General features: G+C 48.8%; 1 long non-coding RNA gene across 1 annotated transcript in view; it reads left to right on the top strand.

Moving 5' to 3' along the window:
- Positions 1-865: 865 nt before the first annotated feature.
- The window catches only part of LOC115521941, a 40,943-nt gene continuing 26,809 nt past the window's right edge, over positions 866-14,999 (top strand). The window contains exon 1 of the long non-coding RNA XR_004343947.1: positions 866-1,078. This is a non-coding gene — a long non-coding RNA (uncharacterized LOC115521941). The remainder of the gene's footprint in view (positions 1,079-14,999) is intronic.

Here is a 14,999-nt window from a genome sequence, read left to right as displayed (position 1 = left end):
TGAGCTTGGAATTCAGTTCTGTCAGAGCTGCTTAGTCAAATAATACTTACCCATAAACTTTCTGGATTCCAAAGTTTTGTTATTTTCACCTCTCTCATTTTCCCTTGCACTTTTATGTCTTAAAAAAAAATCCCATCCTGATAGTTTTAGTCCCTTCACGAGGGACTGCAATGAAATACCAGGTGCAATCTGACCTCTTTACTCAGAAGGCCCGAGTTTGCACTTCCCACCTTGTTTTGGGCGTTACTTTGGAAGAGAGCTGAAGCGTGTTCTCAAGCGTGGTCTCAAGGTACCACATCTCAAGCACGTTCTGAAGGAAACTTCTTCACCACTACTTGATCCAAGACAGCATTTTGGACCAATCATGTGCTATCCAGCAAAACACATGAAATGTATTTATTTATATAATGGTATCTTCCTATCAACCAGGGGAATCCTATTTCCATCAAACACTTTTCCCAAGCACTTTGCCACTTTCTACCTCTCCTGCACCTGATCCGAGGACAGCTTATCCCAGAGCTGATACTGAGAGGAGATAAAGAAAGCAGGGTTGAGGTAGGGGAGGTTGGGTGATTTATTGGTTCGTGACGCATGGAGCCCGAAGACGACTTGGGACTTGTGTTATTTGGGGTGGGCAGGAAAACATGCGTTGATGAGGTGGTGTGTGAGCAGAGACCACAGGAGTAGAGGAGAAAGGCATGCGGATGTCTGGGGGAGAGTTTTCAGGAAAGAAAACAACAGGGCCAAGGGCTCTAGGAGGGGAAGCAGGAGACCAGTGGGGCTGGAGAAGAAGAGGGAGGGGGAGGGTGGGAGGGGACTGGCTTGGTGGGCCCATAATTAGGCGCTGACATTATCTCCAGGTGAGGTGGAAAAGCCACCACGGAGTCTGGATTGGAATTACCTGACGCATCCTGAATTGCTCTGGCTACGGGGGAGAAGACCATTGTGGGTGAGAGCGGGAAGCGGAGAGCCCAGTGAGGAGGCTGCCGGATGCACGTGGGGGGGAAGAAGGTGTTGACCCGGACCAGGGAGCAGTGGAGGTGATGGTGCAGGACTCGATGCCGGGTGTATTTTAAAGGTAAGGCTCCGAGGACTTGCAGGCACGTTAAATGTGAGGCACCCAGGGAATGTGAGGAGCCCAGGATGACGCTGAAATGTTTGACCTCAGCTTCGAGAAAGACAAAGTGGCCAGGTGTTAGTGCAGGCCAGAGTGAGGGCCGAGCAGCCCGAGGAGGGGAGGTAAGGGGCTCGGCTTGGGCTATGCCAAATTTGAGGGGCTTGTTACATGTCGAGGTGGAGATGCCGAGCAGGCTTCTCCCTGGAGAAGCGCCCAGGGTTCATGGAGCTTTCTGGGGTGCCTCTGTGTGCTGAGGGATTCTTCTTTTTGTGTGTGGAGGACAAAACAAAGGCATAGAAAGGTTAAGTACCTTGCCCATGGCCATATTGTGAGTAAATGTTAGAGCTGGGTTCAAACCTGAGCCATCTGGCCCCAAGCTTGTTCTACCCACCGTGCTCCCTGTGTCCCCCTCCTCCTCTGGGGTGCACATTTAGATCTTCAGGGTTTGGTGTGGGCAGCAGGAACCTGATGGGGCTTGGGGAGAACAGTGAATAGCGAGCTCTTGGGCTCAGGTGTAAGGCAGGCAGCAGATTCTTGCAGTTGCTAAAAGCGAGGCTGGTGGGGCCCGTCAGAGCTGGGTTTGAGCCTCTGTTACTTATTAACCTTGAGGAACTCATTTGCCCTCTTGACCTCAGTTCCCCTTTTCGTAAAACGTGGATAGTGGCCACATGTGGAGAGATGCTAGGTTGTCCATAGGGTCATTGAAAGGTTGAAATGAGCAATGCATACAAAGTGTTCAGTCAGTGTCATTTGTTGTTATCACCACTGGTCCTAAAAGGCAAACGTTGTAGTGTCTCCTGATCAGACCCCCAGAAGCGCCCCCTGCCCCAATCCACCATAAGGTGCTGTGTTGGGAGGGAGGTGGGATTGGTGGAAGGGAGCTTGGCAGTCCCCTGTGATAGAGTAGTGCATAGAATCTTCAGGAATGGCCTCACCCTCTTTCAGAAGCCAGGAATCGTTCAGGGCGTTACCCAATCCTATGATATTAGGGAGACTTTGTGGCCAGTAAAACCACCTACGATTCTTCTGGCCTGATGGCTTCTAATCTTACTTTCTGTTACTCTGGGATCCCGGGGATCAGGGCTACAGGAAGGGTCCTCCTGGCCGGAGAGCAGACTCACAAGGAAGCTTCTTGCTTCTCAAGGCCATTTGAACTACTACTTGGAGGACGCTGGGATATAGCTTTAATTGGCCCATCTCACCACACAACATGCCTGCAGCCCTGGAATGTTTCTTTAGACGAGACAGTCTCTGACTTACAGGAATGAAGAGTCACCTTTAATTCCTGGGTCCAGAAGGATCCCAAATGAATTTAGAACTAAAGACTCTCAGTTCAGAGGGACACTTTAAAAAGCAACCAATAATTACAGTTTGGGAGCCATGAAGTAGCCTGAAGAGGCCAAGGCCTGTCCATACTAGACCAAAGAAAGAATTTTATTTACCAACTTTTCATTTATGCTCCACCCACTTCCAAGAATTTGGGGTGGCTGGCTGGAGAAAGCAAACAAGAAGCCCATCTCTAAGGCTTTACCTGCTGGTAGAACTCCTGAGCTGGTTCTAATAAAGTGAGTTATTTTGCCAGGAGGAAACAGATCATGGAGCCTGGAGTAAGTCACACGGGGGCGGGGGGGGGGGGGGGCCGCTACTCACAGACGTAACATACACTGAAAAGAGAAACCATTCCAAGGGCCTCTCTTCCTAGCATCCTCAAGGAATGCAACTTATCATCAAATGTTGCCACATTTAAATTACTGATTCCTCTCTGTTCTATGCACTGGAACTCTGACACTAGAATTCCTAATGCAGAGGTTTGGGGCAGGTGACTGGAGTAAATGTATCAATTTATCAGGTAGTTTCATGGTGACAGTTGGTCTAGGAGTAGATGCTAGTTGGGGCAGAAGACTTGAGCGTCTCGACCCCCCCCCCCCACCCCGGGAAAGACAGAAGGGCTGGGTGGGGCATGGGTGAAGTGGACTGACCGCATAGGGAGGTCTGGTGCCTCGATCAGGGAATGTGGTAATAAGAGAAAGTGGGCCCATGTGTGAGGGCAAGAAACCCACATTTGTTGAGCATCTATTTTATGTTTAGGCTGTTTACATGTTACCTCCCTAACAGTCCAGGGAGATCAATATTGTTTATTCTTGATTTTATCTAAGGAGGAAACTGAGGCTCACAGAGGTGCAGTGATGGGCCTACGTCACACGGCTAGAAAGGAATTGAGTCCTAACTTGTTCACACTATGATCTGGTAGCACCAGATCTAAACTCGTGGCAGGTGTTGACTCCTCAGCTCCCGGCCCGGCCTGGGGAAGCTTTAGGGCTTCTCTCAGTCAAACCTTGTCCTCTGATGGGCAAGGAAGCAAAAGCCCAGAGAGACCTGAGGTGTCTTGTCCGCTGGGAGATAGCAGAGACTCATTTTGCATTTTGCATTTTGATCCAAAACTTCTAAGGGCCGGTCGGCCGCCGTGACACGACCCTGCAGCACAAAGCCCCCTACAATTCTCCAAGCTCGCAAAACCATTTTCAGAAATGGAGGAGTTTGGCAGCCACACCTGCTGGGAAGTGGAGTCTATTTTGTGCTGGAAGCCACTTTATTTATAAACCATACCTGACCGTGGCCTGTGTCCGAGCACATTCCTAAGGATCTAGACACATGCAGGTCAAATCCTGGTACAACCAGCACCCGGGGGCCAGTTGTGCTTCCTTGGGTCAAGTATTTCCGGGTACAAGTGGCCTGAGGCTTGGACATATTTCTGACATAGTGTGCTTTTTGTTGCTTATGGGATTGGATGTTTTTAGGGAAATAGCAGCACGAATTCCTGTGCGAACACAGACTTCCTTATACCATTTGCAGGTAGATTAACATCATTTTTAAAAAATTTTTTTTAACGTTTATTTATTTTTGAGACAGAGACAGAGCATGAACGGGGGAGGGGCAGAGAGAGAGGGAGACACAGAATCTGAAACAGGCTCCAGGCTCTGAGCTGTCAGCACAGAGCCGGACGCGGGGCTCGAACTCACGGACCGCGAGATCATGACCTGAGCCGAAGTCGGCCGCTCAACCGACTGAGCCACCCAGGCGCCCCGAGATTAACATCATTTTTTACCAGTGTTCTTTTGACGAATGCTGCCAAATTGTGGCAGCTGGAATATTAGAAATGGATGTATTTAAAAGCCACTAGGCATGCGTTAAGTGGAGTTAAGCCAAAGGCAGATACGCGGTTCTTTTGGGAGCGGGAAGAAAGAAAGTAATAATGAGCGCAGGTGTTCAGAACTGTAAGACCAACGGGCACGTGATAATGGCCAAGAGCTGCCATTTTTTGAGTGTCCTTCTTTGTGCTGGGCACTCCTTTCCCTACAAGCTATCATTCAGTGAGAACCAGTCAGACCGCCCGGGCTTGACTCTGAGCTTTGCCGTTTTCCAACTGGGTGACCTAGAACAATTTCCTTATTCTGTCTGTGCCTCCACTTTCCTCATCTGTACGACGGAGATAAAAGTGGCCCCCGTCCTTGCGGCAGGATTGAGGGTAGAAGATTATCCTCCTGAGGCGTTTAGCACAGAAGCTAGCTTGCAGTAAGCACTCAGTAAACATTAGCAGTTACTACCTTCTGCTTTCACAAATATGCCAAGTACGTTTTCTCTTTCTCACTTTGTGAACGTACGCCGTGGGCTCACAGAAGGTTAACACGCTGCCTAGAGCCACACAGCTAGTTTGGGGCAGGGCCGGGTCTTGAACTCAGACCGCTCTACCTGTGAAACTAAGCCCAGGGAAGAACCAGAACAGGCCAATGTGTGATCTCAAAAGCAGGTAGATGCTGGAAGGAGGTGAGAGGGCTTTGAGCAATCGGGCCACTCCCGTAGCGTTTCTTCTGGGGCAGGTGCGGGACTGTCTATTTCACACATGTAGCAAGGAGAAAGACATTACTGTTACCTTAGAATTGGTTGGCCTAAGAGGAATTCCGTTTTAGAAGAAAACCGTTCCTGTGGTTAGGAAAACACTTGAGTGTTCCTGTTTGATTTGAAAGCGAGGCCCACTGGGCAGAGCTGATCGCACTGGCTCTTACCCTGTCAGAACCAGTGACCCTGTCCTTATAGGAAATGTGTTGTGAATCCCCTTTGCGCTCCTGAAATGAAATGAAATGAAATGTGTCTACACACATTGTTCCTCCCCCCCAAATTAACATAATGCTCTAGTTATAATAGAAAAGACAAAAAAAGTAAATAATGTACGATAAAATAATATATGTACTGACATCTAGACACATAGGCATGGCCGTACTGGGAAGTATATTTGAAGTGGTCAGATATGTGCTCCAAACCATAAGACATAAGTTTAGATTTGAAAGATGTAGACAAAAATCAAATGAAGATTGTTGCAACTTCATGCATCTTTAGTAGTTAATTAATAGTCAACTAAGGATATATGTCTACTTAAACCATAGGATCATGTAGAAATGTAGACAGACACGGGTGGATTATACGGGTTTCTCACATACCTTGAGCAACTTTGCTGTTGGTGACATATTTTTTCTGAAATGATGATTCAAATCTTGGCAAAGTTCCAAACAAAACAAAATAAAAATCTTCTCTAAATTTACACAGGAGTTACATTCTGGGAAACTCAGTGTATATTAAACCGTGCAAAAAAAAAAAAAACCCACATTTTGTGTTTATGTGTAGAGCTGAGCTAGGTTCTCAGATCACTCTAAACAGGTTTTTCAGCTCCACGGATGTCTAATGGATCACTCAAGAAAAGTGTGTGGGATTATAAATCACAATATGAAAGGTGAAACTAGAAAACTTCTAGAAGGAAACAAAGGGGGTAGGCAAGGATTACTTGGGACCAAAAATTATTAACCCTAGAGGAGAATTCGCTGTCTTAAGACTCTGTTTCATCAAATGGCACTTTTAGGAACATGAAAAGACACATCACAGAGTGAGAGAAGATACTTGCAATCTAGCTATTCATGAGAGAAGCCCTAGACAGAATGCATGAAGAGCTACAGATCAGTAAAAGAAGAGGCAAACAATTCAACAGAAAACCAGGCAGAAGATTTGAGCAGACGTTTCACAGAAAAGGATATCCAAATGGCCAGTGACCACAGTGGGATACCACACCACACCCTCCAGAATGGCCACCAAGAAACAGACAATACTAAGTGTTGATGAGACAACAGGGAACGCTCATACTGTGTAGGCGGAAGTGTAAGTTGCCACAACAGTTCGGGGCGAGTCTTTGGCTGTGGGTACTGAGGCTGCGATACACCTGTCCCGTGGTCCAGCTATTCACTCCTAGGTGTCCGGCAGAAATCGGTGCATCGGTGAACCAAAAAATGTGTGCAGGAATGTTCGAGGCGGCACTGTTCCTAATACCTCCAAACTCGAAACACCCCGTGTGCTCATCAAGAACTATATGCGGCAAATGCGGGAATCTCACAGACATGGTGAGTGGAAGGAGCCAGACACAAAAGACTGACACATGGCATGAAGCCATTTCCAGAAGGTTCTAGAAAAGATGGGGGAGATTCCTAGTATTAGAGGTCAGGATGGTGGTTATCAGTGGTGGGTCGTGGTGACTGCAAGGGGGTCCAAGGAAGCTTTGAGGGTCCTGATAATCTGATTTTGGTCTGGCTGCTGGTTACGTGGATATGTTCGCTTTGTGAATATGCATTGAGCGTGTACTTCGATATGTGTGGTCTTCTGCACGCATGCCGTAGCTCAGTCAGTTTACAGTAAATATTGACAAAAAAATTAAACCCTACCAAATGCCACTGCCAATCATTGGAACAGCTAAAAATATTTCACGGATTTCCAAAATGCTTCCAAGCTGGTGCTCCCTGGGATATTTCTGAGTCCAAAGAGCAAGGCATGAGTTCACAGGTCACAGGTGGGAGTATCACGTCAGCAGACTACCAGTGACCAGATGGGAAGGAACATGGCTCCCAGCCAGTACCCAGGCCGGGGCTCCTTCCTTCCCATGCCAGGATGGCGTGTGGAGGAGTGCGTGTGGCCCCTCCCATGCTAACTTGGTTGCAGGGGTGACTCGTGGGCATCGCCAGTCTGAACCAACACTGGGCAGGTGAGTTAGAGCAAAGTCTTTAGGCCCTCACCTCCCTGGGTGTTAAGCCTTCAGTTGCTGGGTTATGTGAGTCTGAGGGTTACAGGGAGCAATCGGGGACAGACTAGGCACGGATGGGACTTGAAGCAGGTTTACCACCCGCATGGTGATGTTTAAAATTTATCAGCCAGGAGGTGGGCTGGGTCAGTCGGTGGAGCATGCAACTCTTTGATCTCAGGGTCATGAGTTCAAGCCCCACAATGGGCAGGGGGCCTACTTAAAAATAAATAAATAAATAAATAATAAAAGTTATCAGCCAATTCAAGTGTACCTTTATATACTGGCCAAAGATCAGCCCAGCCTGAGTACCTTATCCAGAAGCGAACCAGGGGGAGGTCATCTGAAAGACATTTTTATCCAAGAGACACCCAGGAAGAATACACTTGTGTCTTATAAACAGTTGTCTAAATCACCTGAAGTTGAACAAGAACTCAAGAAACAGAGCATTCTGGCCCACAGAGTGGGCCGAAGCAGTTTACTGGGTGTCAGTTCTACATGGAGAGGGGAAGAGGCATCTTAGCCAGAAGTCAGCCCAGGGAGAGACGGTCTCTCAGTTAAGATTAAGTTCAGCTGCTAAGAAAGCAGCATGCCAAAGAAGGGCAGTCGAGTGGGCACAGTAATGCTGACTGTTCTCTCATTGAAAACTGCTCTACACGTAGTTGGTCCAGGGCTGGTGTGGTTGTTTCATGGTCACTGGGTTGCCAGGTTCCATCCCTATTTTCGCTTCCCCAGCCTTAGCCTTTGCTTTCGTCCTTAGTTTGCCTCATGGCCCAAGGAGGCTGTTGGAGCCCCAGCTATCTCTTATGCAGTCCAGAAAGGAGGACGGAAGGAAGGGCAAAGGGATACTCCATCTGGCTGTTCCCTTTTTAAGGAGCATCCTTGACCTACTCCAAAGACTTGGAGTAATTTCCGGGATTTTACAGGAAGATTGGGAACAGCAAGGCCACATGTTCCTTCTTCATAGTCTTGATGAGGGGATTAAAACAGGATGCCCTCACAAAGCCTCTGGCCCAAATGCCCAAGGTTCCCTTCTCCCCTATGTCTTTCTTTTTAGTTGTAGATTCTCCTGGTAATTCTCTATTTAATTATGAATAATTCTAACTTACTGAGCATTGTTTTTGCTAGGCACTAAAGCACTTTATATATGTTAGTACTTTTACTACTTACCAGGACTCTTTCAACGAGAAGTAGGCAAATGTGGAGGCACGTGTTTCAAACTGGTCAGTTTGCCTTTAAGTGAGTTGAGCAGCAGTTTTCAGAGCGTTTTCACATGTGAACTCACTAAAACATGCACAGTCTCAGGCCCCAGCCCAGACCCACTGAATCACAAAACTGTGGCTGTAGGGGTGGGGCCCAGCCATCTGGGTGCAACATGACCTCCAGGTGACCTTGATATGCACTCAAGTTGGGAACCACTGGCCTCATTTTTCCCTGGGTTCAGCTGCCCTGTGTAATGATTAATAATCATAATTGCTAACAGTTATTTGACTTTTCCTATGCGCCAGGCACTGGCTAAGTGCTTTGACACGGGCTGTCTCCCGCATTCCCAAATTATTCTACGCGGCTGTTAATATCCCCATTTTATAGACAAGGAAACTAAGGCAGGGAAAGATTAAGTGACTGTTCAAGGTCACCCAGGCCTGAGCTCAACTGCCTGCTTTTGTGTTTTCCCAGTGGTTGTAATGATGACACAGAGCATGGCAACATATTATATAATTAAAAAAAAAAAATCTGTTCCCTGAAATCCTTGCAACCTCAAGGGTTTTTCTTAAATGGCGGTTGACCAGAAACTGTGACTGATGGGAACTGGCCTGTTCTCAGGGTATCTGAGTAATCTAGGCTTGCCTTTGGTTCGAGTGGCAAATCCAGATCCCTACAAGCGCCAGGCAGGTGACATAGCAGGCGTGAGAGGTGACAGGCAGTGAGGTGGTTCCAAGGTGAGGCAGTAGGGCTTGGTGGGAACTATGGTGAGATGGGGTGTATATCCAGTCCAAAGGGGGAAACCACAGCTCCAGAGATGTTGCCATGTGATGACGTGGGCTCCTTTCACCCCATTTTATAAGCAAAAACAGCAATCTGGATTTTATGTGAAATCTCCCAATTTAAAAACTGACCCTCAGTTCTGGTTTTCAGACACCATGAAGAAGGCTGAACAGAAGACATCTATCTGGGGGCCAGTTGTGGTCCAGGGGCCGCTCCGTTGCCACTTCTGTGTAGCCCTCTTCAATGTCAGTGTAGAAGGTTGGCTGATTTGGTTGTGTTTCCCCATATCAGCCTCCCGGATTAATTACTGAATTTTATGCATTTCAATGTCACCGTCGGGCCAATAGCCAGCCAGCTATGCAGGGGAATAAAAGAAGGGCGCAGGGAATTGAGCTGGATGTCAGAGATCCCAGAGCTTCTGGACGGGGGTTGGCAGGTTCCCTTCGTCCTACAGTGGCGGAGGTCCTGCGGTCCTGTGGTTCAGCGCCTGCTTTTCAGGCTCTGCGGTGCCAGCGGGTGTCGACAAGAAGGTGTTGCGAGCGCCCCCTGGTGGACAGAGGGGGCACTGCCGAAAGCCTGTGGGCTGGGGGCGTGAACTTCTGGGGCCAGGTCCAGGTAGGAAAGCTGGAAAATGACCTGGGTTGGGGAGAGGGGGGACACCCGAAGGCAGCCGTCTCCCTGCAATTCGAGAACAACTCGAAATGTTAGCAATATCTATAATAATAATAATAATAATAATAATAATATAAATTAATAATGCATTAATAATATATATTACAGTAAGTATAATAGCCATTTTAGTAATAAACAGAACAACGTAATAATTGATATTAACAATTGAAGATTTACAGTTCACAAGAGGTATTACTTACTGTGTCTATTTAATCGTTAAAAGCACTGAACACTCTAGTAATGTATAAATGTATTCTTATTGAACAAGATTCAAACAATATGGAAGAGCAAATATTTTCAAGGTCTTTTAGAAAACTCTCCTTTTGAAATAATGCTGAACTTACTGAAAAGTTGCAGGAATAGTGCAGACTTTCCAAACACCTTTTGTCCGCCTGATCGGTTGTTAGTATTTTTGCCACATTTGCTTTGTCATTTCTCTAAATACAAAGTATTATTTTTATAATCCGAGCCATTTGGTAGAACATTGTAGACATGATACGCCTTCACCCGTGAATAGTTCGGCGGGTATTTCCTAAGAACAGGGTCGTTCTCTCTATTGCCTAGTTCACTCGTCAGAATTAGGAACATTAACACGGAGGCAATACTGCTTCATCTACAGACGTTATTCAGATTTCACCATTGTTGCGGTAACGTCCCTCATTAACATTTTTTGGCGATCCCATCCCTAGTAGAAAACATGAAAATATGAATGTTTTTCCTCACTCTCTCCCTTGGCCAGAGATACCTCACCCCCCTGTACGGTGCATACCCCTTAGGGATCTATCTTTCATTTTCCTCGATGAAATCCTATTTCTCCCTTATCAATATGCCTTGAGAGCTCTTTTCAGTCTTCCCCAAGCCCTCCAAAGTAGAACTCTCTAGTTCTATTTTATGCCCGAAGAAACAGTTTCAACCTGATGGGGACAGTGCCTTTGGTGTTGCGGCTGGAACTCTAGTCCCGTTCTGTGACCTCAGGTCCCCCAGGCTCACTAAGAAGGCAGGAGAAGGTGAAAGGAAAGGCTTGTCCTCCGGAGTTATTCCAAGTACTGCCCCATCTCCCTGGATCCTTCGGCAGCATGTGAACAGCCCGGGCGCCCTCCTCCTTGAGACGGCCTCCATCTGGCTTCCCAGACACCTTGCCTTCCCGGTTCTCCCCACCCCCCCCCCCCCCCGCTCTTATCGGGTCCTCCACTCTCAGCGCTGGGGCCCAGGACTCAGTCCTGGACCCCTCTCCTCTCTACCTGCACCCCCGTGCAGGTGAGTGCATAACCTCCTGAGTTCTGGGGACTCCCAAATTTGTACAGCTAGCCTGCTGTCTCCAGTGAATTCGAGGCTCCCATATCCAACTGCTTACTTGACATTTCCTCTTAGATTTCCAGTGGGCACCTCATGTTTAAAATGCCCAGATGGAACTCCTGATTCCTTGGCCTCATCTGGATCCCATTTGTCCTCATCTTGGTAGGTGACATCTCTGTCTTTCTGGTTGCTCGGGCTGAAGCCTGAAGTTGTCTCTCATGTGTCTCTTCTCTCTCCTACTCCCCATCCAGTCCAAGAGAAAATCTGATCGGTTCTTCCTTCAGTTCCAATTCCAACCCCTTCTCGCCACCTCCACGGCTGTCCCCCAGGTCTCCCATCCGGATGATCACAGACATTTTCTGACTAGTCTCCCTGCTGCTTCTCTGCCTCCTTTTGAGTCTGTTTTCTACCCAGAAGACACAACGATGTTTATAAAACAAATCGTGTCGCATCCATGCTCTAAACCCCACAGTGGTTTCCCATCTCCCCTGCATCTCTCCTCTCTTTCCCACCCTTCCTGTCCTTGCTATCTTCTGGCCACACTGGCTTCTTTGCTGTTGCTTGGGTGCACAGGGGTTTTTGCACTGACTGTTCCCTCTGCCTGGAATGTTCTTCTCTCAGATACTCCCATTGCTCTGCCTTTTCCTACATGACTTGGTTCACCGTCATCATTCAGTGAAGCATCCCCTAATTGTTAATTCATTCAATACGTGTATTTCTCCAACAAATCTTTGCTGAGGGCCCACTTTGTGACAAGCATCGCTCTAGGCACAGAGGAAACAACTTTGAACAAGATTCTCACCCACACGGAGAAAGACTATAAACAATGAGATAATAGGGTCGATGGTAACTATTTAAAAGGGGGAGGTGAGCAGGCAAGGGAGATTGGGGGTGCTGGAGGAGTTGTGGTTTAAAATTCGGTAATCGGGGCGCCTGCGTGGCTCAGTTAGTTGAGCGTCCAACTTCGGCTCAGGTCATGATCTTTGGTTTGTGGGTTTGAGCCCCACGTCGGGCTCTGTGCTGACAGCTCGGAGCCTGGAACCTGCTTCAGATTCTGTGTATGTCTCTCTCTCTCTCTCTCTCTCTCTCTCTCTCTCTGTCCTTCCCCTGGTCGCACTCTGTCTCTCTCTCAAAAAAAGAATAAACATTTAAAAAAATTTTAATTGGGTAATCAGGATAGGGCAATTCATAAAATGCCATTTGAACAAAGTTTTGAAGAAGTAAGGGCTTAAGTCATGAGGACATCTGGGGGAAGAGCATTATAGGTAGAGGGAACAGCCAGTGCAAAGGCCCCGAGGCAGGGAGCGTTCCTGCAGCTTCAAAGAACAGCAAGAAGTCCAGTGTGGTTTGGGTGAGAGAGCAAGGAGGAGTGGGAGACAGGAGGGCAGAGGAGGAATGAGGTTTGTGGGGTGGAGAACGAAGGTATCCAGATCTTTCTTCTGAGTAAAGCAGTGGCCACTAGAGAGGCCACCATAGCAAACACCATCCTTCTTCTCACTGCCCACACTTCCTGCCTTGCTCTGCTTTCATCACTAAGCAAACTTATATGCCAGGTCCTTTTCTAGGTTCTGGGGATACAAGAGAACATTGCTGGTGGCTGCCCTCAAAGACTCTCCAGGCTAGCAGAAGGGACAAGGGAGGGAGGGATGGGCGCATAGGGAGCTAAGTGGAGGGCTTTGGAATGGGTTGTGGTCCCAGGCACCTGGCCGTCCGTAGCCCGTGGTGGTGGTGGCCAGGCCAGAAGACTCGGTCAGGGAGCCCGGCAGGCCACAACCTGTCCCCAGTGGAAGTGTTGACCAGTGTCTGTGGAGTTGAGTGTGATGGCAGAAGTAAGGTCTTGTTCAGAGAAGGAGGGTGGAGAGGATTCAAGATCACCTGTGTGAGTTTAACCTAGACCCCTCGTAGCGGCTGTGGCCTTGCCGCTCAGTGCCAGGGGACAGAGAGCTGAGCACACAGAGAAGGCTGCCTCCCCCTATCCCGGAGGGGCTGAGCGGTCTCCTCCCGTCCCTGAATCTCAGAAGGAAGCAGGGGACAGAAAAGAAAGGGCTGGCATGCACATCTCCCAGGTTCTTTGCTTTGTTTTCCATGCTTTATGGGATACTATCTCCAGATTTCATGCTCCCTGGGACTCCAAGAATGTGGGCTGTGAAACTCAGCTCTCTGAGGACTTTAGTCACTGAAGGACCTGGGTCTCAGCCCTGATTTGGTCCCGCTGGAGCTGTTGTAGAAAAGTGCCAACTGGTGTCCTGGGAGCCAGTGCTCATGTCCAATGGGTCACTGGGAGGAGTTACGTTTCTGAAGATCGTAGGTGAGCATCCCTGCTTGATGGCGTCTCAGTTTGGTAATTGACAATGGCAGGCAGACAGTTTGTCCTTGAGCCTTTCATTCATGCCACCCCTCCTGCTGGACCCTCTGCAGGTCCTAGGGAAACAGAAAAGGCACACCCCTACCCAGGGTCTGCTGGAGAAGACCAACAGGTAAGCAGGCAGGTCCAGCCCAGTGCGAGCAGTGCCCTTAGTTAGGACCCGGTGGCAGTGTGGCTCAGATGGGGCCACCAAGCCAGCTTCTGGTTGGGAAAGGCTTCTGATTAGTTTTCTGTGGCTGCTTTAACAAATTACCGTAAGCTCAATGGCTTAAAGCAGCATAAATGTATTCCCTTTCAGTTCTGGAGACCAAAAGTCTGACATGAGTCTCACTGGTCAAGGTCAAGGTGTCAGCAGGGCTGGCCCCTTCTGGAACCACTGAGGGTAGAAAACGTTCTTTGCCTTTTTCAGCTTCTAGAGGCTGACCATATTCGATCTCAGCTCTGTCACGACATGGCCTGCTCCCCTGTGGTCAAATGTCCTTCTGCCTCCCTCTTTAAGGATGCTTGTCATGCTTTTTAGGGCTCACCTGGATAATGGGTGATAATCTTCAGGTCTCAAGATCCATAACTTACCACACGTACAGAGACTTTGCCATATACTGTGACAAGGGGTCTGGGTGCCCCTCAGTGAGGGATGGGCCTGAGGCACAGAAAAGGCTAGCACAGTCAATGAGGGCATGGGAGCGGAGAGGTTGGCAGGGGCCAGATGTCCCCGTGTTAGGAAGCCTGGCTTTGTCCTGGGGTGGGGGGGGGGGGCGAGTCTGCCCTGAAACTTAAACGTGGACTGAAGGACGTTGTGTGGACCGGGGCCTCTCAGGACACGGATGCCACACTCAGAGGGGCTATTTGCAAAGGGGTGGATGGGGTTTAGGATGACTAACAGGAATGGGGCTTAGCTGGGACTGGGCGGTGATATGTGACCACCTTTTTAGGAAGGTGTGACCATCTCAGGGAGGCAGGCAGGGAGGGGGGGGGGATCAGAACCCAGAGAGGGCGGCCCTGTGGCGAAGAGTCTGCGGGAGAGGGGTGCGGCCAGCCGTGTGACCTGGAGGGGAAGGAGCTGAGTCATGAATGTCACGTGCCCACTCTCCTCACACGCCCTCCCATGGCCTGCTGATGCCCCTCTACAGGGCGGAGCAGAGAGGAGGGACCGGGTGGGGCTGGGTGGGGGAACGCCCAGCACAGGTGTCACAGGGCAGTGGGACAGCTGGATCATTTTCAGGAAAGATCACTCTGGTCACCCACCGGAGGATGGATCTGAGTGGGAGAGAGGTAGAAGGTGGGGGTGGGGGGCGCAGCTCATTCCAGATGATTAAAACAGCACTTTTTTAACGCTTTTGTTATTTTTGAGAGAGAGAGGGAGAGAGGGAGAGAGAGAATGAGTAGGGCAGGGGCAGAGAGAGGGAAAGACAGAGGATCCGAAGCAGGCTCTGTGCTGACAGCAGAGA

Source organism: Lynx canadensis, chromosome A1, assembly GCF_007474595.2.
Source record: "Lynx canadensis isolate LIC74 chromosome A1, mLynCan4.pri.v2, whole genome shotgun sequence".
Classification (NCBI taxonomy): Eukaryota; Metazoa; Chordata; class Mammalia; order Carnivora; family Felidae; genus Lynx; species Lynx canadensis.
This window is presented reverse-complemented; position numbering and strand designations above follow the sequence as displayed.